The 26275-nt window shown below is 46.4% G+C and overlaps 1 protein-coding gene across 16 annotated transcripts in view; it reads left to right on the forward strand.

Annotated features, from left to right (window-relative positions):
• FNBP1 (formin binding protein 1) overlaps positions 1 to 26275 on the forward strand; it is a 975957-nt gene that overhangs the window by 851329 nt on the left and 98353 nt on the right. The window lies entirely within an intron of this gene.

Genomic DNA, 26275 nt, shown 5'->3' on the forward strand with positions numbered 1-26275 from the left:
TATGGTTCACCAGAGTGCATCGAGATGCATCACTTCCATCTGCACAAGCTCCCTACCCCCCAACCACATGCACTTGCACTATTCAAGCCCCTGGATGCTTCACTACTACACGCTACCTTCTCGTTTATTCTGTGATTGCCTGATCCCGTGTTATAAGCAGATTCCAGGGCAGTACTGTATGATTTTTATTGAATGCTTAGATTTGATTGTAGTTCTTGATACTGTCACTGCTTAACCATCTCCAGATGTCTCAGGACTTAGCACGTGTGTTGGCCAGAAGAATATTTTCAGGAGCTGCCTTGATGATGCAGACGCGGCTAAACTCTACTTTACCAAATCATAATTCCCAAGACCTTCCATCTCCCCGATAGCCACCTCTCCTAAAGAATACTATGTTCGAGGCATATGAGCTGCAGATTACACACTTTTGCATAGATCGCCATCTGGTGTTGGGCCCGGATGTTTGCAGTTTGTTTTTCCTCTTGGAAAGTCTTTGGAAGTCACGAGGTCGGTGACTCCTCCTTTGGATCGTATTGCGCATGGGCTTTGGCTCCATCCTCAGATTGTTTTTTTCCGCCATTGGGCTCGGATGTAATCTTCGCGCTCCGGTTCCGAACAGCTTCCAGTTCGACGATCGGCGCGCAATCCTCACCCCAAATCGCGGTATTGTTTCGATCGCGATCTCCCCACTCGACGCGCCTTCTCATCGGCACAGACCTTCGTTTCCAGTCGTCGACGGCGGCCTTCGGGCCTACCCAAGCTCCGGTCCTGGCTCATGGAAAGGACTCCATTTAAAAAGTGCCCTCGATGTGGGTCCAAATTTCCCCACACCGATCTTCACGAGGTATGCAATCTCTGCCTCTCCCCGGAACACGAGGCTCGAGACTGTCCGGCGTGCAAGTCTTTCCGATCCAAAAAGACTATTTGGGACCGAAGAGCCAGAAGAAACATGGCACACTCCTCGACGTCCATTCCGGACGACATCTTCAGAGAAGGCGTCGACGCTCCAGAACAGCATCGTACCGAAGAGGACCTCGTCAGCGCTTCCGAAGCCGACGACTCAGATGTGGAGGACATCACTCCGGTGCAAAATTCATAGCACAACACTCCCTTCCAGCTCGAGTGTTCATGCAATTAATAGGGATGATGGCCTCTTGCATTTTCATAGCACCTCACCTCAAGACTCCAGATGCGTCCTCTCCAAGAGTGCTTGGCACACCAGTGGAACCAGGCCCAGGGTCATCTGACAGATCTGGTGTTGGTAGACGGTCTCACCCATCGCTCTCTGCAGTGGTGTAACACCACAAATCTTTCCAAAGGGCGACCGTTCCTGGACCCGGTTCCTCAGATAGTACTAACAGACGCATCGCTCTCCGGCTGGGGAGCTCATCTATTACATCTCACCATGCAGGGCACATGGACACCTCAACAGAAGTTACCCCATATCAACCATCTGGAGTTACTAGCAATCTTCTTAGCCCTAAAATCTTTTCAAACACAGATTTCAGGCAAGGCAGTCCTGATCCGCACAGACAACATGACAGCCATGTATTATATCCAAAAACAAGGCGGCACACACTCTCCACAGCTCTCTCAACTAGCACAGAGCATATGGAGATGGGCCATACCCCACAAAATCTTTCTCCTAGCTAAGCATGTCCCAGGAGTCCAAAACACTGTGGCGGATCTGCTCAGCAGACAGACACAACAGATCCACGAGTGGGAGCTTCACCCGCAAGTTCTTCACCCGTTCTTTCAAATGTGGGGGCATCCACAGATAGACCTCTTCGCCACCCACGAAAACACAAAATGCTCAAGCTTCGCCGCCAGATACCCACACCCATTGTCCAAAGGAAATGCGATATGGATGAACTGGTCAGGCAGATTTGCGTACGCTTTTCCGCCTCTCCCACTCATTCCACTAGTGGTGCGCAAACTACAGCAACACTCCCTCACACTAATCCTAGTAGCTCCAACGTGGGCCAGACAACCGTGGTACACCACACTGCTGGAACTCTCTGTAGTACCGCACCAAAAACTATGCCTCTTAACCCAGAACCATGGAGAGATCAGACACCCGGACCCAGCGCAACTCAACCTTGCGATCTGGCTCCTGAAATCCTAGAATTCGGGTACCTAAATCTTCCCCCTGACTGTATGAACATCATCAGAGAAGCTAGACGACCTACCACTAGAGCGTGCTACGCCGCCAAGTGGAAACGCTTTGTTGTCTATTGCCATAACAACACCATCAATCCCTTGGACGTGTCCATTCAACACATCATAGGCTACTTACCGCACCTACAAAGGTGCAACCTAGCCTATACGTCCATTCGACTACATCTCGCAGCTATTGCAGCTTACCTACAAAACAGGCAACATCTATCCCTCTTTAGAGTACCTGCCATTAAAGCCTTCATGGAAGGCCTTAAAAGGATAACTCCCCCCAGAGTACCACCCTCACCTGTGTGGAACTTAACTATCGTTCTCACAAGGCTAATGGAGCCTCCCTTCGAACCTCTGCACAAATGTGAACTACAATTCCTAACATGGAAAAACGCTTTTCTTGTAGCAATCACTTCCCTTAGAAGGGCACTTACCATTCAAGAACATTTTCTCCAAATGGATCATAACAAGGTTGTTCTCCGCACCAACCCATAATTCCTCCCTAAAGTCATTTCCCCTTTTCACCTAAACCAATCTGTAGAACTACCAGTTTTTTTCTCGCAACCACAGACCGTTGCAGAAAGGGCTCTTTACACACTAGATGTCAAACGAGCCTTACTCTACTACACCGAGAGAACACAACCTTTCCGTAAGACCAAACAACTGTTTGTCTCTTTCTCTCCACCACACAAGGGCAACCCCATCTCAAAATCAGGGATAGCTAGGTGGATTGTAAAATGCATTCAAATTTGCTACCACAAAGCAAAACGAACGCTATCCGTTCCCCCCCCAAAGCCCATTCTACACGGAAGATAGGGGTTCCATGGCATTCTTAGGGAACATCCCATTAGATGATATCTGCAAAGCAGCTACATGGTCAACACCGCACACGTTCACTAAACACTATTGTGTAGATGTACGAACTAAGCAACAAGCTAGTGTGGGCCAGGCTGTACTCAAAACATTATTTCAAACTTCTGCAACAGATACGGGTGGTCCCCGCTAAGGTTGGGAACTGCTATATAATCTATGCAAAAGTGTGTAATCTGCAGCTCATATGCCTCGAACGGAATATGCTACTTACCAGTATGCATCTGTTCTTGGCATGTAGAGCTGCAGATCTACACACGCCCACCCGCCTCCTACCTGTATCTGTTCCAGTTTATCTTATTTAGATACACACACTTGGGTTTCTTCACTGTTATTACTACGCTCCATCTTTCCCTGCTGGCGAAAAACAATCTGAGGATGGAGCCGAAGCCCATGCGCAATACGATCCAAAGGAGGAGTCACCGACCTTGTGACTTACAAAGACTTTCCAAGAGGAAAAACAAACTGCAAACATCGGGGCCCAACACCAGATGGTGATCTATGCAAAAGTGTGTAGATCTGCAGCTCTACATGCCAAGAACAGATGCATACTGGTAAGTAGCATATTCCTTTCCAGCACATTCTATCTTTGCCTGGGACCCCAAACACGTACTCTTCAAGGTTCTTGATGGCAACATTTATGTCTACTTTCTGATAGACCCAAATGGTGCTTCTCTGTGTATTCCTTGAGTTGCTTTTCTGCGCTTATATTGGCCAGTCATCTTATAGCTTCCAGTAAGCTCTATTAAACACCAGCAGAAGCAGGTGCCAGGCTTCGAGTCATCCTATGTGCACTGAGTACTCTTCACTTCCAAAGAACCAAAACATTCACATGTTCACATTTACTTGTTTATTTTACTTGCAGGCGGAGGGGGGGTGTTGTGTCACATAACACAGAAATTTAGAGCTGTTCCACAGCCCATCACTGCCATACATTTGGCAGTGGTTAGCCTTTGGTGAGACAGTTCTAGTACAGAAAACCTTCGAGGGGTAACTGAGCAAAGTAATTCGAAGATGGTAGCTCAAGCTTTGGTATGCTACAGTTATAAACCTGTGGACTGTGATACCAGCTAGGGACAAGATGATGTTGCTTTTCTTTGAATTCGATAGATTGACCTCTGACCAGTAGGTCTGGAATAGTGAAAAACTGGTACATTCATCTCTTTCAAAGCTTTCCTGAGGCGGTGTAGCTAGACAAGCTCCAAGATGGCAGTCCTGTAGCCATAGCTTTAAAGCGGCTCTAGCCTTAGGGTTGAGACATGGTCAAGCTCTTAGGGGAAGCAGTGGCAGCCCCTAAGAAATGTGGTCCTTTTTGAGTGGTGTGTAGTGGGCTCGCTGACCACTCAGCGACCCAATGCGAGGAGAGTTCACCGCAGCACCCAAAGAAGCAACATGGCAGCGGCTTCTTCTGGTTGAGGAGTCCCCGGCCTGTATCAGCAAAGACTGCATACGAAGTGCAGAGTCCTTGCAGGCAAAGTTGGAGGCACTTCGCTGAAACCGGTGGGCCATGGGCCAACTGTGGCAAAAGACGTCACGGGGGCAACTTGGAACCAGTGGTAGCCCGAGGTGAGCTGGCTCCTGCCCACAGGTTTCTGCGCTTTGACTTTTGGCAATTGGTGATGACTAGGTGAGTGGTTATCAAGCCTCAAAGTTGCCCCCCCAAAAGGGAGTAAGATTAAAGCTGCCAAAAGTGGAAATTAATGAAATAATAGTTTTGTCTTGTGAGTTAATTGAGGAAAGTATTAATGCTTTGTGAATTTCATTTCTGCGACGGGGCGAATGAGGGTTTCGGTGTATTTAATGCAAGTGCTTTCCCCCCAGTGTTGTGTGTTACATCTAACAATAAAACAATTTGTTATCTTTTTATTGTTATTATTTGCAACAATCAGCCCACCTACATCCACTGGCCGGTGGGAGTAGTGAAGAATCAATAATAAATAAACAAAATAGGGAGAAGTGGAAACAGTCTGGATGGGGGTATGGGAGGTGGGAAACGTTGTATCAACTGGATTAGGATCAGAAACTAGTTGCATGAGAAGGACAGTAAAGGGGAGTTGGGGAGCTTTGATGGCAGTGTCCCAGTCATTGGTTCAGGTAGGTGTACAGTCTAGATGTGTTAGGCGAAGAACCCGCAGATATTGTGGGCAGGTCACTTCCCTGAATTCATCCGACAGGTATCGGATGCATGGTCTCCACGCCTTTTTAAACCGAGGCAGCGTAGGTGACACCACCACCGTCAGTTCCTCCAATCCCAAGAGTTCCTATATTGTGCAGCCAGTCGGAGCGCATCTGGGTTGCATCAGTGGGAGTGCAAGAGCTGTTTCGCAACTACCAGTGCCAATGTAATAGCACGCCCCCTTGCAGATTTTACTGGGTATGTCAAGAGGTTCGGGAGGCCTAATAAAATGTAGCTGGCAAACCGTGGCAGGTTAGTATTGTACATTTCGTCCACAGCCTTCAAAACCTCGGTCCAGAAGGAGCCTAGTTCGGGACATTGCCATAGAATGTGCATGAGGGTACCAGTCTGGCCTCAGGGTGCTGTCACTGCCTCTCTTCCATTGGGCAACTCTGGCTGACGTAAAGTTCCAGTAATGTGTGAATTTAGGAAACATTTCTTTATTGGAAGTCCCATGGGCCAAAGCTCGGGCATGATGAAGAATGTCACGCCATTCTTTATCAGTGAATTGGCGCTCGCATTCCACTCCCCATCTGTGCTGCGCAGATGTTTTAGTGGAAGTGCAAGGAGGAAGGCGTATATATCGAAGGGGCTTCGCTTATCAGAAGAGCAGGTATTTTTCAAACAATGTAAGAGCTCTATTAGCATGTGGGCGAACCAGAGGCTGTGAAAGCCAAAGGCAACTGGCTGTATATTGCCAGAGGGCACCTGGTGGAAGGCCATAAGCCAACTGAACTTGAGGAAAGTCCATTAAGTCATCCACATCGAAGAGGTCACCTACCCTCTTGCAGTTGGTCTCTTGCCTAACAAGAAATGCAGAGCCGCAGTGCACTGGGGGGGGGGAGGGGAGGAATCAGGGTTCCCTATGGTCGGTGTTTGTGGCTAGATGGGGTGGATAGTGCTTGCTGAGTCTGCACACCGTCCCAGACATCCACAGTGGCCCGGATTACCGATAAGATATAGACTACAACTTGCTGGTGCGATCTCGGTAGCCACGGGACTTTCCAGAAATGAATGCCCGCCACCGTTTGATCAGTAAAGCACCAGTCCTTTTCAGAGTTGGGGCGGTACCACTCTACTATGTAACGCAACTGTGCTACCTGATAATAGCCCCTTAGATTGGGGACACCCAGTCCTCTGGCCTCTTGAGACAGATGAGCCTGCTTCTTGGACTCATGTGCCTTTTTACAGTCCCAAATGAATTCCTATATGAGACGCTGCAATTTGTCAAATGTCCCGGGGGGGGGGGGGGGGATAGTGTGGGGGGGGGGGGCCAGGTGTGGCAGTTTGTATAATAATGAGGATTTTCTGTAAAAGTGTCATCTTGACGCCCGCTAAATGGCTCAGCCAGGAGAGGCCGCTTCCCCTCCACCTAGACCGATCGGAGCAGGCATTCGCGAAGATTGCGGCGTAATTATGTTTCACTGTGCGCCCAGTCGTGGGGTGTATCTGTAAACCCAGGTAACCTATCCTTTGTGAAACCCAGGAGAACGGGAAGCCACTCTCGAGTTGACCTAGGTCAGCTCTGAAGATGGTAAGATTCAAGTTGGAGGATTTCTGAGGTTAGTTTTAAAGCCCAAGGCTGCACCAAAGGCTGTCAGTTCATCCATCATAGCAGGCAGGTAGACATACGGGTTTGATCAAATCAGTAGTTCGTCGTTATAGAGCATGTCTTTGTGTTCTCCGCTCCCCATGGTCATACTAGGAATATTGGGGTTAACATGTATCCATTTGACGAAATGCTCCCTATACAGAGCAAATAATGAGGATTAAAGGGGGCAGCCCTGACGAGTTCCTTTGGAGATGATAAAGGGCTGGGATAAAATCCTGTTAACACTCACTGTTGTGTTAGGGGAGGTATAACCGCACTGGACAGAATGTCGAATTGGGGACCCAAACCGAATCGCGTCAAGACTGAGCGAAGATATGGCCAGTGTACCCGGTCAAAGGCCTTCTCTACATCAATGGAGAGGAGAAGAGCCGTTGTGCAAGAGCGCTGTGTCTTGTCTAAAAGGTGACAACTGCATTCTGTATCATCTCTGCAGCCTCTTCAGTATAAACCCGGTCTCATCAGGGTATATGAGGCCTTGCATATACGGAGCAAGCCTATTTGCCAAGACACCCGAAAAGATCTTAGCGTCCACATTCATGAACGGAAAGGGACGATAGGAGCAGTGTTTAGGGTCTGTCCCAGGATTGGGGACTACAGTGATGGTTGCAAGCTGCATCATGTCTCTAGGGGTACCGGTCGTGTGAAGGCATTGCCCACATTTGCCAGCGTGGATGCCAGCAGTGGCCCAAATGCTTTATAGAAATCTGTATTGTATCTGTAATATCTCTGTCTAGGTTGGAGGAAATGGCTGGGGGGAGGGAAGCCAGAGGGATTTGGTGTGCTGCCGAAAAGAAAGTGCAATCTTTTATGGATGGATGTGTTTGCCACCAAACGTCCGTTAACCCCACAGCCTTAAGCCAATGTTTACAGTCAAGCATAAAAGCACGCGTTTGCCCCGTTCGGAGGATGAATCTCTACAGTTTTGAGTGAATGACTATGTTAAAATCCCCTCCAACGATGATGTCTGTGTCAGGGGTGGTTATGACGTGGCCTACGGCATCCTTAAGAAAACATTCTTGATTGTCATTGGGGGCATAGAAGTTTGCTAATGTAAAACAGTGATGCTTCACATCCATGCGTAGTAACAGGAGTCTTCTAGGCAACTCAGAGTGCTATTGTGCCACCCTTCCTGTGAAGTGAGTGGCAAGCAGGATTGCAACCACTACCTTCTTCCTGGGACGAGAGGGAAAATATTGGCAGTCAAACCACCAGGGGCATAGGTGCTTCCAGTCTGCCTTGAGCAGGTAAGGTTCGTGGATGAGGCAGACGTCGCATTTAGTATCTTTGAGGAAGGAAAGGAGTGCAAGACGCTTCAAGGTGCATTAAGTCCTCGGGCATTTAAGTGAAGTATATGAATCATAGGTATGTGGTTATGTGGGATCTGATGGGAGCTGGGAGTGCCTACAGGTTCACTATAATACCCTGTAAATGGTGTGGCTGAATAGTGTCTGTAGCGGACATATGAGTGTGAAGGCTGTCCGGTATGTAAGGAAAAAGGGAGAACAAGGAAAGAATCTACAGGGCAGTTCCCCGCCTGGAAACACAAATAAACATTTGAAGGTCCATGTTGTCGGCAGCTGATCTCTCCAGTCTCCAACGTGGTGCTACCAAAGTGCTCTGCCGTCAAGAAACAACAATAGTGTGTGTGTGGGAGGGGGATCCGTTCTCCAGACCGAGGCATTTAACAAGCAAGAGGGGAGTCGAAGCTTCAGGCGATAAAGGACCATCCTTCGTCAACTGATCCGTACTGAGACAGTGTTCACCTGGTTAGACCATCATTGCTCTCTGTCTGGATCAGACGCAGTGTTGCGACGGTGCAAATGGTGCTGTAGAGCCGCTCGTTCCTTGTGGTTCTCAGACTCAGAGGGCTTGCAGACTTTTTTCTCTTTTGGGTGCGTAGGATGGCGCCGTTCTGTGGGTGGGAATGCTGCACCCTTCGAGAGCAACTGAGTTGGGGCTCCCAGAAGGGCCTTGCATCCAGCACCTCACCTGGCAGCTTAAGCCCAGCTCCGGAGTCCGGATCGGGTGCAACGGGGCCCTGGGAAGGGCTGGATCCGCTCCGATGCAGAATTTCTACGTTGGAGCTCAGTGAGAACAATCTCACTCAGATGCCATCTTGGACCCCCCCCCCCATTAAAACAATTGAATCCTAAAATATTTCCTGCAAAGTTCTCTCCCCATTCCCAATCCAATGACAAAATCAGTCAGTGAAAACCTGTTAGCGGAGGTTTGACAGATGCTCCTGAAGAACGGAATGTGTCACAGGAGGAAAGGAATTTGGGCCACATGTATCAAATCTGGAAACTGAGATGACCTAATTGCGATTTTCTGAGAATCGCAATTAGGTAATCGCAATTCCCAGTGTATGAAACTCTGAGTTTCATATACCGATTCCTAGTGGGTCACAAATGAACCTACCTCATTAATATTAATGAGGTACATCGCAATTTGTAACCCCCTAGGCATCGCTAAAATCACAGGAATGGTGGCCTGCTGGGGTCAGCAGACCACCATGTCCGTGATTGCTTTTAAATAAACCAATCTTTTTTCAATGCAGCTAGTTTCCCTTAAAGGAAAACGGGTTAGGTTTAAAAAAAGAATGAAAAGTTTTCTTTTCATGTTTAAGTTCAGGCAGTGGTCCATGGGTCCACTGCCTGCTCTTAAACGTTTTTACAACTATTCCCAAAGGGGAAGGGGTCCCTTGGGGCCCCTCCCCATTTGTGAATGGATTACCACCTACTTGATGTAGGTGGTAAAATGCACATGTTTTGCGACTGCATTTACGATCACAAAACATTAATACATACCATTAGGATTCGCTATTTAGAAGAGGGACGCCCTAAACACGCCCCTTCCAAATATCGAATTGCAAACCCATTTTGCGATTTGGTAACAGGTTACCGAATCACAAAATGGGTTTTGATGCATGTAAAAATCCTTTTTTGCCTTTGCAAATGGGCCAATTTTTGTTGATACATGTGGCTCATGGGGTGTTTTTCTAGGGAATTGAGGCCCATGTTCTACCTTTCTGGCTTTCAGTACATGCATGAATAAAGGTTTAGGGTGATCTGTTTTGTGGAAGTTCTGATGGAGGCAAGAACACATGACTCAATTGTGTCCAATTCTGCCAGTGCTCAAAAATTACTTTAGATTCTTGTTGGAATGTAGACAGTTGCAATTCAGAGATGAGTTGTTTGGCCTCACATGAGCACCTCTGTTGTTGAACAAGGTGTGCTGGCGATCATTGCCACTCCTCTGCGTTTTCAGGTATTGTAGGTATTCCCTTACCTGGATGAACTACTATAGATGGGTTTCTCCCAAGAAAGGGGTTGTTTACCAGTTCTTCAGGCAAATATGGTACTGTTTCACATGTTGGCATTTTCTCTCTGAAAGTCGAGACTTAAACCAACGAGAAGGATTCAGTTCATTGGGATAGGCATGAACACTTTTTTGATGGAGTCGTTTCCACCAGCAGAGAAAGTCCAGGGTATAAAAGAAATGCTAGTTGTTTTACGGAGTATACCCATTCGGTCTGTTTGGTTTCAGTGCTCTCAACATTGGAGACAGTTGGCAGATCTTCTCCTTCGTGCTTACATAGATCTAACCTGGCAGATACGCAGTGAGAAACTGTTGAAAGTCCAGGTGATTGTTCTGCTAAAATAACAGTTTGTAGTTGTGTTAAATGCCTTCTTAGATGGGCAGGGGTACATCTGGAGGAGCTTAATGGGAGTCCCCTTTGGTCATAAGGTAAAGCTCAATATCATTGTGTTGAAGATGATGTCCATTAGATTGCCTCTCACTGAAGTCCTTCCCTTATTGCAGGGTGGACAATTTCTGCTATTGGTGGACAATTACATTGCTTTGCACACTGTCAAGATGTGCCGTGCATAGGGCTCTTTGAGATTGTGCAAGTGATGATGATGTGATACTGAACCATCAATTGGGAACATCCTTCTTTTCTCTTGGGGGATCTTCATTGGTAGCTATAAGAATTTGAATAGTTCGCCCACATGCAACGATCCTGGAGCACTTATTCATAGAATATCTTCTTAAGTGTAGACATTCACCTTTCTTCAAGAAGCCCTGCAGAAATACTTATTAAAAAACAGAACGTGCAGCCTAGAAACCAGGCTAAAAAAAACCCTGACTGTATAATTTTGAAGTGAAAATTTCCTAAACAGCTTAAATCTCTTTCACAAACCCTTTTTTGTAAAGGTAGAAGATGAAGGATAGTGTAGCCCCATAGGCTGCCATTATGTGAATTTTAAAGCAGTGTCTGCTTCTTTAAAGACTCAGAGACCACCAGTATCCCATAATGCCTAGCAGGTGGCAGTTGCCTCAGTTCTCTTTTTGCAGCACCTGGTGACAGGATACTGGAGCTTTGAGCTCGGCCTCTTAGGCTTTTTTTTATTTAAAATTCACTAGTGGGATTTTGTTTACTTTTTCACTCAACGTCTTTAATCTTCCTCTCACTGTTTTAAGCCTTTTCTGATAGAATTGTGAGTCATTTTGTCCAGAATTATTTCTCTGTTTGATTAGTGCACTACTTGTGGGAGGAAGAAGGCCAAATCAGACCCTCACAATGCCTGCATTATCCAGTATTTGGGTAGCTTTCATAGATTCACAAGCCTGAATCATTCCCCGTCGCCGAGGCGGGAGTCCCACAGTAAATTACAAAAGTAGTGCCATAAGTAAATAATAGTAGTAGGCTAAAAGAAAAAAGCCTAAGGCCTAAATCTTAGTAGCCTATCTCCATCCTTATAGTAAAAAGAACCAAAAGTCACCTCCAACCAATCAGTTTCTACTCTTCAATTCTTCAGAATGTCTGACAGAAAAGCTCTGTTCAAATCCTGCAGGACCTGTGATAAGAAGAGGGTCCATATTGATGACCAACATAAGTACTGCATTTATTGCCTTTATCCTAAGCATGAGACAAAGGATTGCAAGATCTGCCATACTTTTTCTACCAAGACTCATAGGGATAGAGAGGCAAGACTTTTATGGCTCAAATCCTCTTCAGCTGAGGAGGATGACCGAGCCTCAACTTCTAGCAAAAGAGCTAAATCTCATGACTGCTCTTCAAGTGAAGGAAGAAAACACCATAAATCTTCCCATGATGTTTCTGACCCTTCACAGAGGTCACCTAAACTTTCCTCTGGGTCAACGCTGTCTCCACCCTCTTCATCGGTCAAGGAGTCTAAGAAGACATCTACTTAAAAAACCGTGAGTAAAAGCCATGTCAAATCTGTCGCTTTGGCTCCATCGTCGACGATTTCTATGACTTCTTCTTCCCCATCGTCGACCATCGTCAACACAGGTACTGTCTCGACGACGGCCATTACATCACCTATTCTGTCTATCAGAATCTTAATCACGACCAAAAAGCCAGTTTTTGAAGAATTGTCGACGAGGAAATCATCGACGAAATCCCCGTCGACGTAAAGTCCATCGACAACGGTACCGTAAACAAAGCCTCCACCGTCTACGAAGATATCATCATCGATGAAGTCTACGTCGTCGACGTCTGCCCCGCCGACGATGTCACAGTCGACGACCGTTCCGTCGACGACCGTTCCGTCGACGGCTGTTCCATCTGTGAAGACACCATCAACGAAGAGCCTGTCGACGACGGATTTACCAATTCAATCCAATTTATCAACGGTGATGGTTATACCTTCACAGTCAACACCCATATAGTCTGGATTTTCCCAACTCAAGACTTTTCAAAGGCATCAGGATTATAGTAAGATTTCTCCGCTTCTGCCTTCACACCTCTTAGAAACTTACGTTGAAGATGATGATTATGAGGATGAAGACGATGAGGGACCATTTGGCACAGCTTACCATCCTTCTGAGCTTAACATCAAGTGTCAGGAAGACGACGATTACCAGGGACAATATTACCAGGAACAACTTATGGTTCCGCATCATAGATTTCATCGAAGGGAATCATGCCAGAGGGAAATGAGTCACCTCCCTCCAACGCTCATACAGGATCTCCAGGCCATGCTGACGCATTACCGTCAAAGCTTTCCCCCACAACAGGCTGTCTTAGAAAATCCACCCCCACCAGCGGTAGTTCTTAATCCGTTACCTCAGTCTGAGGTTCCTGTGACACTGGCTCATGCTTCAGGTCCTTCTGAACAGGTGCAGCATGACACTACCTCCTCTGAAGATGAGGTTGAAGAGGGCGAATTACCTGAAAATACTCATATTACGGATCACTGGGATGAATATATAATACCGATGCCTTCTCCACCTATTCCTCTACCTTCTGATTCTTCCCTTGAGGACATCGGGGGCTTTCATAATTTAATGCAGCGAACGGCAGATAGATTCCAACTGCCTGTTATGGTCGAACAGACAGAGTGTCTTTACATGATTTCAAGGAGGAGTCCAGGAAAATCACGCGCGCTGTACCCATCATAGACTATATCTGGAAGGAGGGGATTAAGATCATGAAGACACCTGCATCCATGACGGCAGTGCTTCCTGGCATAGAGAAAAAATACCGTACCCCTGCTAACAGTCCATCTTGTCTTATTGGTCATCCACAACCAGATTCGGTAATTTCGCAAGCCACCAAACAACAATCTAAAAATCCTGCAACGCCTATCACCACACTGCCTGACAACGAAGGACGTTGTCTGGATCTCATAGGCAAAAAATTCTCTACCATGGCAGCGGCCTCTATTAGAGCTGCTAACTTTCTAGCGATAATCAGCCGTTATGACTGTCAAATGTGGTCTGATATGGCAGGTCTCATTGACCTTATTCCTGAAGACCATAGACAGGAAGCCAGGAAAATTTGGTTGGAACGAGAACGTGCTGCATCTGAAACTATAGATTGCGCACTGGACATTGTGAACACCAACTTCCGTCAACTCGCTTGGGCTGCAGTGCTTAGACGCCAGGGATGGCTTAAAGCCACTACTTTCAGACCTGAGGTACAAACAAAGATTCTGGACATGGCCTATGATGGAGAGTCTTTGTTTGGTAAGCACATTGATGAGGCCCTCCTAGCTATCAAAACTGACACGGATACCGCTAGATGGTTAGGCGCCCTTCAATACAGGCGCGGATCTTTCAGAGGCGCAAGAGGACATGGTTTTACATCAAGAGGGGGATACCAAAACCAACAACACAGGCAGTATCAATCTCAGTATAGACAGCCTTACAACCAGTCGTCGTACCACCAATCCTCTACGGCTAGTTTCTCCCGTCAGGATGTACGAAAGCGATCACAGAATCAAGGTAGAGAGGCTAACAGAAAACAGTGATCTCCACAGGGCGCCAACCAAATTACCCTCCATACCTGTGGGCGCGAAGATTTCAACTTTTGGACACAAGTGGCAGGAAATTACTTCAGACCCGTGGGTTCTGGACCTAATCACCAACGGCCACACCCTGGAATTTATCAAACAGCCACCTACTACTCCGCCCACGGGTCCCGCTCCCCCTCATCTTCACTTATTATTCAAAGAAGCCTTAACGATGCTCCCCAAGAATGCGATAGAGAAGGTTCCATCATCTCAAAAAGGAACAGGTTTCTATTCTCGTTTCTTCCTGATCAAAAAGAAGTTAGGGGAATGGCGACCGATTCTAGACCTCCGCAAGCTCAACAAATTCCTCAAAAAGCAACGTTTCTGGATGGTCATGCTCTCCGAGATTTTAAGCTGTTTATACAAAGGAGATTTTATGGCTTCTCTGGATATGGAAGACACGTATTTCCACATCCCTATCCACCCCTAACATCGCAAATATCTTCGCTTCACAGTGGCTGGCGCCCACTATCAGTTCAAAGTGCTCCCGTTTGGGCTGAAATCGTCACCAAGAATCTTCACGAAGTGCTTGGCACCAGTGACAGCAGCATTGAGATCTTGAGGAATCCAAGTGTTCCCTTATCTCGACGATTGGCTGCTCAAAGGTCCTTCGGAAAACGAAGCCAAGGTTGCCACAACAGCATGTCTCCATCTCTTCGCTTCTCTGGGGCTGACTCTCAACGAGAGCAAATCGCAGTTGTGTCCACTTAGTCATTCCATTTCTCGGAGCACTGCTAGACACGGTCCAGTGCAAAGCATTCTTGTCACACTACCGCCAAATACGTCACCAAAAATTAGCAACTATAATTTCAAGAAGGTCAGTTTCAGTCTGGATGTTTGCTTCACTCCTGGGGATGTGCTCTTCTGCAATACATCTCATACCCTTGGCACGGCTCAAAATGAGGCCTCTTCAAGGAGGAGCTACACCTTCAATGGCAACAAGTCTTGGGATCATTCTACGATTCCATCAAGATCACGCCGCGCATGATAGATTATCTGCATTGGTGGTCACAAACAGCAAATCTAGCCCAAGGTCTCACATTCCTACAAACCATTCCAAACTTTGTTTTAACGACCGATGCCTCCATGGAGGGATGGGGAGGTCCTCTGCAAGATTTGCAGATTCAAGGAAAATGGTCTCAAGTACACAAACGGCAGCATATCAACAGACTGGAGCTCCACGCCATCTTTCTATCTCTGCAAGCGTTCCTCCCAAGGAGTGCGGGTTCCTCAGTGCTGGTCCGTACAGACAATACGACCTGCATGTATTACATGAACAAGCAAGGAGGAACAAAATCAGCTACGCTCTCACAGGAGGCTCAGGAATTGTGGGAGTGGATCACATTCCACAGGATAACCCTGAGAGCCGAGCAAGTCAGGGGTCTCCACAATACTCTGGCGGACACCCAGCTCAGGTCTCACTCGGACTGTCATGAGTGGGAGCTGGAGCAGGCGATCAGAGTTTTCCCGGCTTGGGGCAAACCAGCACTGGATCTATTCGCAATGAGGGAGAACAAGAAATGCCAATACTATGCCAGCAGGTTCCCTCAACAGGGCTCAAGGGGGAATGCCTTGTCCATGCGATGGTTAGGAATTCATGCATATGCTTTTCCCCCCAATACTATTGATCCCGAAAGTGCTCCGCAAGTTGAAGCTGGAGTGTTGCTGTCTAATTCTGATTGCGCCCCGTTGGCCAAGGCAGTATTAGTTCCAGGATCTTCTGCTATTGTCTCAAGACAAGCCCATTCGCCTTCTTCCGACGCCTACGATGTTGTTGAGGGGCAGAGGCCAAGTGGTTCATCCGGACCCACAGTCCCTGCACTTGCACGCATGGCTCCTGATGTCTTAGAGTTCAAGTACCTCAACATTTCACAAGACTGTTGTGAAATTTTGGCCAAATCTCGTTCCCTGAGCACAATCCAGACTTATCAGCTAAAATGGAAGCGATTTTGCAGATTCAGAAAATGCGCTAAACTTCCTCCTCTCTGTCTTCACTTGTCAAACAATTCATGAAAGGGATTTTCTGAGCCTTCCCTCCAGTGCGGGCACCCCCTCCAGAGTGGGAACTCAACACTGTACTAGCGCAATTAATGAAAAGTCCATTTGAGCCGATCCACAAAGCTGGATGTTAAGCGCTGTTTAAAATTCTACCTACAGAAGACTAAAGACATCAGACGTTCCAACCAACTGTTCATGGCCTATGGTCAAGCAACACTTGGAACTGCAGTGACAAAGGCAACAATCGCCAAATGGCTGGCATCTACGATTCATTTCTGCCATGACAAGGCCAACAAATCTTTACAGAGGAAAGCCAAAGCTCATTCTACAAGAACAATGGCAGCTTCTACAGCGTTGTTTGCTAGAGTGACTCTGGAAAATATCTGTCGTGCTGCGACATTGAAAAATGTCCACACGCTCACAAAATATTACTGTCTTTAATCTGCACAGCAAGAAGATGTAGCGGTTGGACAGGTTGTCCTACGCCATCTTTTTCATTAAGGTCAGATTCAGGTACTTTTTCTATGCTGTTCTATTTGCCTTCAATATTCATGCTAACATGTTTCATGCATCATACATATTTATATGTTTAAAGAGATGTGTGTGTGTGTGTGTGTATATATATATATATATATATATATATATCTATATCCAAATATTATCCATATATTATTTATGTATTCATGTTTTATTTCGGTAATGTCTTTTAAGATGGATTTTGATTTCTTAAAGGCTTGATCATTTTAAAAATTTCAACTATTGTGGATGCAATTTGGGAGTGTATGAACACTGGTCTTCCATCATCCACAAACAACAGTACATTTGGTATACTGCTTGCTACTCTGATTCAGGCATGTGAATCTATGAAAGATACCCTAATACTGGATAAGAAAACAAGTTTCTTACCTGTAACTACAGTTATCCAGTATTGGTATGTTTCATAGATTCACATGCACCCACCCTCCTCCCCGGCGAGTCAGTTCTCTATGATTTGGGATGCTTACTTCCCACTTGTGCTAAGAAAATCTGAGGAGAACTGCCTCTGCTGGGAGTGTTCTAGAGGGTGCTGGTAGCTGATTGGTTGGAGCTGACTTTTGGTTCTTTTTACTATAAGGATGTAGATAGGCTACTATGATTTAGGCCTTAAGCTTTTTTTCTTTTAGCCTACTACTATTATTTACTTATGGCACTACTTCTGTAATTTTTTCGTGGGACTCCCGCCTCTGCTACGGGGAATGATTCAGGCATGTGAATCTATGAAAGATACCAATACTGGATAACTGTAGTTACAGTAAGTAACTTGTTTTCTTCTCTACCTTCCATCTACGCATGTGACTAAGCAGTGGCAACACTGCAAGAAGTTTTCTCGCCGTACCCAGAGGGAGAGAGAGAACATTCACCTTCATGACATGGAAGAAGGGCGCAGGCAGCAAGTCCAGTCTCAAGGGGAGACCTCAGAGCGAGGAGAGGGTCAGTCCTCTACCAGGTCTTAAATCTGCCCCTGAGGGCCTTGGAAGGTCCAAAAAAAGAGTGCTAGCCAGAAAACTGCATGTTTCCCAGTCGACGTCCTTGGATTTGATGATGAGACGGCATCGACTTGTTCACTGTCCAGGACTGGATCGTCATCGAGGAAGAGAAGCAGATCAACATCGAAACAAGGTAGACATGCACCCTCGACGCGCTCTATAAGATCAAAGTCGAGGAGCATTTTGGCGTTGAGGCGAGGAGATCCATCGACACCAAGGAGCGGTTTGACGTCGAGGCGTCGAAAGAGATCACTGTCGAGGAGAAGGTCGACGTCCATCTCGACGTCGAAGACCCAAGAAAGAAGGAGTAAGAGGATGCAACTCTGTTCCTTGCCTGATCGGAGTACTTGAGGGCATTCTCTCCTACCTCACCGATAGGCCTTCCAGATTCTCAGTATCCTCCACCACTAACTCTGCCTCCACCTCCTCCTACGGCTTCTCCTCTTTCAGCGCTAATGCCTCCTGTAGCACCGCTAAGGCCTACATCATGCTCCAGAACGCGCCATGGTCTTATCTTCACAGGCATCATTCAAGGCATTCCTCCTCCGTGCGCTTTTGTCATTGCAGCCATAGATCACAGTCCAGGACTCGTACATCATCCAGACATCAATCTAGGCACACAACGTTTTCTTCTACGTCTACAGGACGATACTCTCCCTCATTCTCTGATTCTCCACCACCCCGCATCTCTCTTTTGGATGACATCCCCACGTTTCAAGAGGTTCTGGTGAGAGGTGCTGCAAAACATAACATTCCGATGCCAGTACCCACACCTACCACATCTGTTATCTTCTTAACTCTACACCAGCGCTCATCCTCAAGACCTCTGCTTTCATTGGTTGCTGGTCTTTTGGAGCCAGCAATAGAACTGTTTCTGACCCCAGCCCGCAACCAAACCAGCGCCTTCGAGGCTACAGAAAAAATATAGACCTTCTGAGCAGGGTTATCTGTTTCTCAGATCGGATCCACTTCCTGACTCTGTGGTTATTCTGGAGGCCAAGAAACAGCATGCTACAACCCTGGCTTCTGCAATCCCCCCTGATAAGGAGAGCAAAAAATTTGACTCCGTGGGTCGCAAGCTTAGTAACACAGCTGCGACGTCCATGAAAGCAGCCCGTGCTACTGCCCTCCTGGGTAGATATGATAGAGTTCTCTGGGACTCTATCCAACAATTTGCAGATGATCTAACTAAGGGCAAAAGGGAAGAATTTGTTGAGGTTGCGAATGAAGGACTTATGGTTTCCAACCAAGTCAACAGTGCTGCAGCGGACTTCTCTCTGTTAGCGGCCCATGAACATTGTCATGGCATCGCCTTTAGGCAGCATTCCTGACTCCGCCTCACATTGTTGAAACCAGAGTCACAACAAAGGATTTTAAATCTTCCTTTCTCATGTCCTGCCCTCTTCGGCAGCCACATTGACGATGAGATGGCTCGCATGAAATCTGAAATGGAGACCCTGAAAGCCGTTGGCCTAGAAAGACCTAAAGCTCAAAGGCGCTCCTTCAGGCCTTAACAGCGTCTGTTTTACCATCTGAGGATTCAAACCTCTCATTGGTACCAGAGACATCAACAGCCACAACAACATTAGCCGTATCAACAACAGCAGCAATGACCATCTAGGAGGCACTCTTCCTAACAAACCCACAACTGGTGCCAAACCCTGAATGTTCCCTTCCCCCTCTTCAGTTACTCACTCCGGTTGGAGGAAGCATCACTCATTTTCTGGCAGAGTGTCAAAAAATCACAAAAGATGTCTGGGTTCTGAATATGCTTTAAGATTAATTAGTCCTTCTCTGATCATACCACCAAAACCATCCAACACTCTGCACACACTTCAGGAAGAAGTCAACATCTTAATACAGAAGCGTGCAGTGGAGGTCTTTTCCCACAATCAACGGAGTACAGGTGTACTCCAGATACTTTCTGGTAAAGATAAAAGACAAGGACGAATTCAAACCCATTCTCGACCTAAAAGCAGCCAACAAATGGATTCGGCAAGAGAAGTTTCGGATACTGGCATTACATAAGATAGATCCCCAATTACACAAGGGCGATTGGCTCGGCTCAGTAGACCTTCAAGACTCCTATTTCCATGTGCCCATCGCTCAGAAACAACGCAAGTTCTTGAGGTTTGTAGTGGGGCAGGACCATTTCCAATGCAAAAAAGAACAGTTGATGGACAGAATGCTGTTCAATGTCAAACATTCACTCCAGTACAGGGACCTGGGCCTAAATCCATTGTTTTTGCTCCCCATCCAATTCCAGTTTAAACCCAGCCATATGCAAATCAGTCATGGCCCTGTTCCCCATGGGTACAGTTCAGCCCGAACTGCCAGGCCAGATCCTCCCTTAGACTGGAAACAAGCATTCTGGGACCCGGTTTCGGGCATTACCCCTCATTAACAGTCTAGTTTGACTCCAGTGGCATAGAGAGCACGGGACCCACATCTAGGCATACCCTTCCCACTCGGGGTGACACATGCAAAAAGAAAACTTGATGGACGGAATGCGGATCAATGTCAAACATTCACCCCATTACATAGATCTGGGCTTAAAACCATCGTTATTTTGCTCTCCATGTCGTTCCCGTTTAAACCCAGCCATATGCAAATCAGTCTTGACCCTGTTCCCCATGGAAAAGTCCTTTGGAACTTCCAGCCAGGTCCTCCCTGGACCCGGGAACCATCATCCTGGGACCGGTTTCGTGGCATCAACCCTCATCAGCCATACTAGCTCGACTTCGGTGGCATGGCGAGCCGGACAGGACTGTTCCCAAAAGGAACAGGGTCAAGACTGATTTGCATATGGCTGAGTCCAAACTGGGGTGGCATAGTGAGCAAAAGAACAATGGATTAAAGCAGACCTGTGACAGTGGGTGACTGGTTTGAAGGTTTCAGCACTCAGTCCATCATCTTGTTATGTTTGCCAGGTTCACCCTAAGTGGCCAAGGGTATGCCCAGATGTGCGTCCCTTGCTCACTATGCGACTGGATTTAAGCTAGCCTGGCTGATGAGGGGTAATACCTCAACTTGTCCCAGGATGCTTGTTTCTGGTTCAGAGAGGACCAAGCTGGCGGTTCATGCTGGATTGTTACTATGAGGAACAGGGTCAAGACTAATTTGCAGGTGCCTGGGTCCAAACCAAATTGGGGCAGCATAGTGAGCAAAAGAACAATGGATTAAACCCAGATCTGTGACTGGGGGTGAGTGGTTGAAAAGTTTCAGCACTCCGTCCATTCTCTTGTTGTGTTTGCTATGTTCACACTAAGTGGCTAAGGGTATTCCCAGACGTGGGTCTCTTGCTCGCTGTGTCAATGGATTCAAGCTACCCTGGCTGATGAGGGGTAATACCCTGAAACCGGTTCCAGGATGCTTGTTTGCGGTCCAGGGTAGGCCTGGCCTTGCGGTATCCTTGCGGTATATTAGGTATCCTTCCCCTCCATGGGAGCTTAACATAGTCCTTTCATGTCTTATGTTGGCCCCTTTCGAACCTATTCATAAGGCGAGCCCTGTAGCATCTCTCGCAGAAAGCAGCTTTCCATGTAGCAATTACATCACCTTGCAGGGTGGGCAAAATTCAGGCATTTTGATCCCATGAGCCTTACACCGTCTTCCACTCTAAAAAAGTAGTTATGAGGACCCACCCTAAATTTCTGCCCAAGGCAGTTTCAGACTTTCATCTCAATCGAACAATTGTTTTGTCAACTTTCTTTCAGCATCCCTCAACTCCGGCTGAAAGAACTCTTTATTCCCTGGATGTCAGGTGAGTCTTGAAGTTCTAGCTAGACCAGACTTCTGATATGCATAGATCAGACAAATTGTTTATAAGTAAGTTATAGCCCGGGCCATACAGGTTTAGCCACTTCCAAACAATCCATTTCAGGTAGAAAAGATGAACTTGGACCTGGTCGACATCACGGGCCATGAAGTCGAAAGTAGGGTCACTCACCATTTGTTTGCTGTGTAGGGCTGGTTTGACATGGGATACGTCGACATTGAGAACAAGGCTGGTGACTTTGTAAACAGTCTCAAGGTCAACAAGACAATTGATGTTGTAGAAGCAAAGAGAGTGAATGTCAAGGAATTCCTTACCAAGCAGATCCTTCCATCTTCATGCTGAGTAGGTCAGCACATTAAAGAAGAGAAGGGTTCACGTATACCAGGCTCTGATTACCCCAGGACCTATTCACCGTCCTGGGAAGTATCAACAGCAGTAACCTTTCCTCTTGCTCAGCTGGAGCATGCAGCCTCTCTAGTTCCAATTCCTGTAGCACCAGTGCCTCCTGTGCATACATCTCCTCAACCTACCCCTCCTACAGTGTCTATAGCTCATCCACTGATGTTGCATCTACCATCTTTGTCTTGGCCTCCTGCTGATGCTCTGGGCACGCCAATTAGGAGTCCAAGATCTTCAGAATCCATATCCAGGACGCCAGAAGGGTGCACTGAAAGTTGGATTAGGCATCACCATTCACGTCAACTGTCTCCTTCATGACATTACTCTCAACACCTTAACCTGTCTAGACCAACAAGTCATTCAAGGTCAACAAGATACTCCAGATCTGATCACACCTACTTATTATCATCTACACCTTTTTGTCAGTACTCTCCAACACCTTGGATTACCCAACGGTGAGTGTTTCACCAGTTCGTGACAATACCACCTTCTATAAGGTGCTAGTGAGAGGTGCAAATAAGCTAAACATCTCAATACCAGTGGTCCAACCAAAGATTTTAGTCCTTTTGTGAACACTGCTTCATCGTTCTTTACTGCCTTTACCAGGTCTTCTTGAACCAGTGATTGAGTTGTTTCTAGCTCTAGCTTCCGCTAAATCAGCTCCACCACACTTCCAAAAGAAGTACAGATCTCGCAAGCAGGATCCTTTCTTCCTGCATGCAGCACATACATCTGATTCCACTACAGTGTCTGTGTTAAGAAAACACTGTCCCACTGTGCTATCCTCTACAGTGCTTCCAGAGAAGGAAAGTAGCAAAATGAACACAGTTCAAAAAAAATATTTGTGGAGATATTAAAAACTGCCATGTAAACAGCAAGTCCAGCAGCCTTACTCAAGTGGTATGGCAGATCACTCTGGGAGACACTAAAGCGTTTTCAAGAAAACCGTCCCCAAAAAAGACAGACGAGACTTTTCAGAAGTTCTCTAGGAGAGTATTATGGTCTCCAAAAAAATGATTAGTGTTGCTGCTGATTCTTCTGACTTAATCGCTCACGGCTTGGCCTTTTGTCGATCTTATGGCTCCATCTGACAGGTTTAAAAGCAGAGGTTCCACAAAGGATTTTAAATCTACCATTTTCTAGCAACACTTTGGGGCTCGTGTGGACAGCAAAATGGAGTGCATGTAAGCTAAGTTGGAGGCACTTAAATTAGTTAGCCTAGAGAAACTTAAGGAGAACAGGAGTTGCTTTTACAAACCCTACAAGAGGTTTTTACCATCAGCAAAGCTTTCAAACCCCTCAATGGTTGGAACGGTATCATCAGCAACAGAAGCATCAGAAGTTCTTTCAACCTCAAAAAACCACAAAAGGAAAAGATGGCCATAAAGCACTATCTGCGTCCACAAAATCTTCCGAAAAGTGGCTTCTTTCTTCCCCCTCTCCTTTCCGCCACTATGGTAGGGGGAAGCATCAGCAGTTTTCTAGTAGAATGGAGAAAAATAACACAGGTGGGTGCTGAATAGTGTGCAGAATATGGTCTGTGGTTCTAGTCATCTTTTATTCCTTCAAATAAGACATGACAGAGACATTTGTTATGTCGATTTGTATTACGTGCTAATCACCCATGAGGGTATCCAGTCGCTTCAGCAGGAGTGCAGGTGTGTGCTTCCCGAGTGGGTATTCAAAGAGCCAGGTCTTCAGCTTTTTGCGGAACTGAAGGAGTGGGGATGTAACAGAACGAGCGACCTTTTCTGCTTTTGTGACTGCTGGGATGTGTGTGAGAGAGGCTGAGCGTAGATATCTGCTAGGCTGGTGAAAATGTATGCAGCTGTTCAGGTATGCTGGTCCGGTGTTGTGAAAGGCTTTGTATGTGTGGGTGATGAGTTTCAGTTGGCTGTTTTGTGAACGGGAAGCTAGTGGAGCTCTCTGAGGTGAGGCGAAATGTGAATGCAGCATGGGAGGTTGAGGATGAGTCTTGTGGTGGCGTCCTGGATGGTCTGGAGTCAGTGCATGAACTGCTTGGAGATTCAGGCATAAATTGCATAGCTGTAGTTAAGTCTACTTTTGATGAGTGCTTGTGTGACGGTTCGTCTGGTGTTCTGTGGCTGCCATTTGAAGATTTTTTGTAGCTTGCATAGGATGTGCAAGCAGTGCTCACTGCATTGACTTGTGCTGTCATGTTGAGCTTGCTGATGTGGTTGGTGGGCGTTGGTCCTAGCTCCACTGGGCACCAGGTGGCGTCCCGTGGGACGATCATCTAAAGTTGCTTTGTTTGGAAGTCACCAGCTTCCTAATCGAAGAAGCAGTGGAAAGGAAAGGGAGATTACTCCTGTTACTTTCTGGTTCCTTAGATAGGATACAAATATTATTTAATCCTAGACCTCAGGACGACTAACAAATACAGAAAGAAGGAAACGTTTTGGATATTGATGCTTCACCAGATATATCCCCACCTCCATCAGGGGGGTTAGACATGTGTCTTAGACTGCCGAGATGCATACTTTCATATCCCCATCATTCAGTAACATTGACATTTCTTTAGATTGCTGGTGGGCAAGTCATTTTAGGAGTACAAAGTTCTGCCTTTTGACATCTAGTTAGCACCACAAACATTTTTCAATTACATGGCAATGGATGCAGCACACCCAAGAAGAATGAAAATCTGCCTGAATTTGGATGACTTACTTGTAAAGATAACAGCACCTCAAGAAGCCTAAAGTCATTACAACACAACACTGTCTGTGTTTTATCAACTGGGTCTCAAAGTGAATCCTTCCAAGTCTATAGTGATTGCAATTCAGTCTATTACCTTTGGGCACTCACAGACACACTCGTCAGCAAGAGGATATCCTTTGGAGGAGAGACTATATGCTATCCATCTGAGGCGCCAGAAGCTTTGAAGGATGAAACATCTGATGGTCTGCCAAATTTCACTGCTTTTGGGCTCGATGACGTCCTGCATTCTTCTGGATCCACATGCCTGTCTACAAATCACAAATGGTTAATGAATGACAACACCCTGCATGACATCTTTTCCAAATGGTGTTTTCCAGATGTCGACTGGTTCACAAACACAGACCGCAAGAAATTCCCAAATTAGGCATCAAGATTGTACCAACGAGGAATGGTGGAAAATGCACCAATGAGTGACTTGTTGACTGAATTTGTGTACTTCTTTCCACCAATTCCACTGATTCCGTCATTGCTCATCAGACTGAAAAGAGACCAAGCAAGAATGATGCTTATTTCCCTAGAGTGGCCACGGCGGAGGTAATACAACAACTTTCTACACTTATTGGAGTAACCACACAAGAGGCTGCTCTGCAGACCGATATCCTGAACTGTTGAAGTATGGCCATTTAGACCTGCCAGTAGATTGCATATCGATCCATCGACAAGCCAAACTCTTGTCTTTCTACAAGAAGATCCTAATAGTTAAAATGAAAATAGTTCTGCATTTGGTGCCGGCAGAAAGCTTTGACACTACCACATGTCAAGTACAAGCAGTACTACCCGTCTGGAATTGCCAAAATCTAGACTGCTGTTTTCTTATGTGAATGTATATTTAGCAGCCATAATCACTTACAAGAAAAACTCTTTGCAGACCTCTTTTTTACAAGATCTCTGTTGTGAAAGACTTTTGAGAAGCTCTTATGGTGTATTCTTCTCCTCGCTCAGAGCTGAATATGTCAAAACTAATGTGTACCCCTTTTGAACCTATTCCTAAGGGTTCTCTGTATCAACTTTCCTGGCAGACAACTTTTCAAGTAGCAATTATTTTTGTCCCAAACAATTAGTGCGATGGAAGAGCCACTCCCTCCAAGAAGCTAAACTGTTTAGATTTTCTACTGCACCTCTGGGGAATGGATGAAAATCCTCTCTGTTCTTCAGAAACTTGTGTGGTTGATTGACTGGCTGATCCCAACAGGCATTTATTATTATTATTATTAGGAAGGTTTATAAAGCGCTTGGTTACGCTAGAAAGCGTGTCCCCGCGCTACACCAGAAAACTCAAAGCAGTAGTGAGGAGTAGGCTCGATTATCTTGAGAAAAGGTGTGTTTTTAAGTTCTTCCGAAAGCTGGATTCCGATGGGTCTAGGCAGAGATTAAGAGGCAGGGCGTTCCAGCGCTTTGCCGCCAAATGGCGAAAAGAGCGTCCACCCATACGGGCCTTTCTGATTCTAGGAACCACAAGTAGACCTCCGTGGGAAGAGCGCAGAGCACGTGAGGGTGCATACTGGATGACCAGGTTCTGGAGTGGTGACGGCGCTTTCCGAGCGAGAATGCGGTGACAGGTACAGAGGGCCTTAAATTCCACTCTGCTTCTTACTGGCAGCCAGTGGAGAGTGTGAAGGGCAGCTTTAGAATCCGATCTTTTAGGGACTTTTAGGATGAGGCGGGCTGCCGCATTCTGCAATACCTGGAGGC

Source organism: Triturus cristatus, chromosome 1_2 (genome assembly GCF_964204655.1).
Source record: "Triturus cristatus chromosome 1_2, aTriCri1.1, whole genome shotgun sequence".
NCBI lineage: Eukaryota > Metazoa > Chordata > Amphibia > Caudata > Salamandridae > Triturus > Triturus cristatus.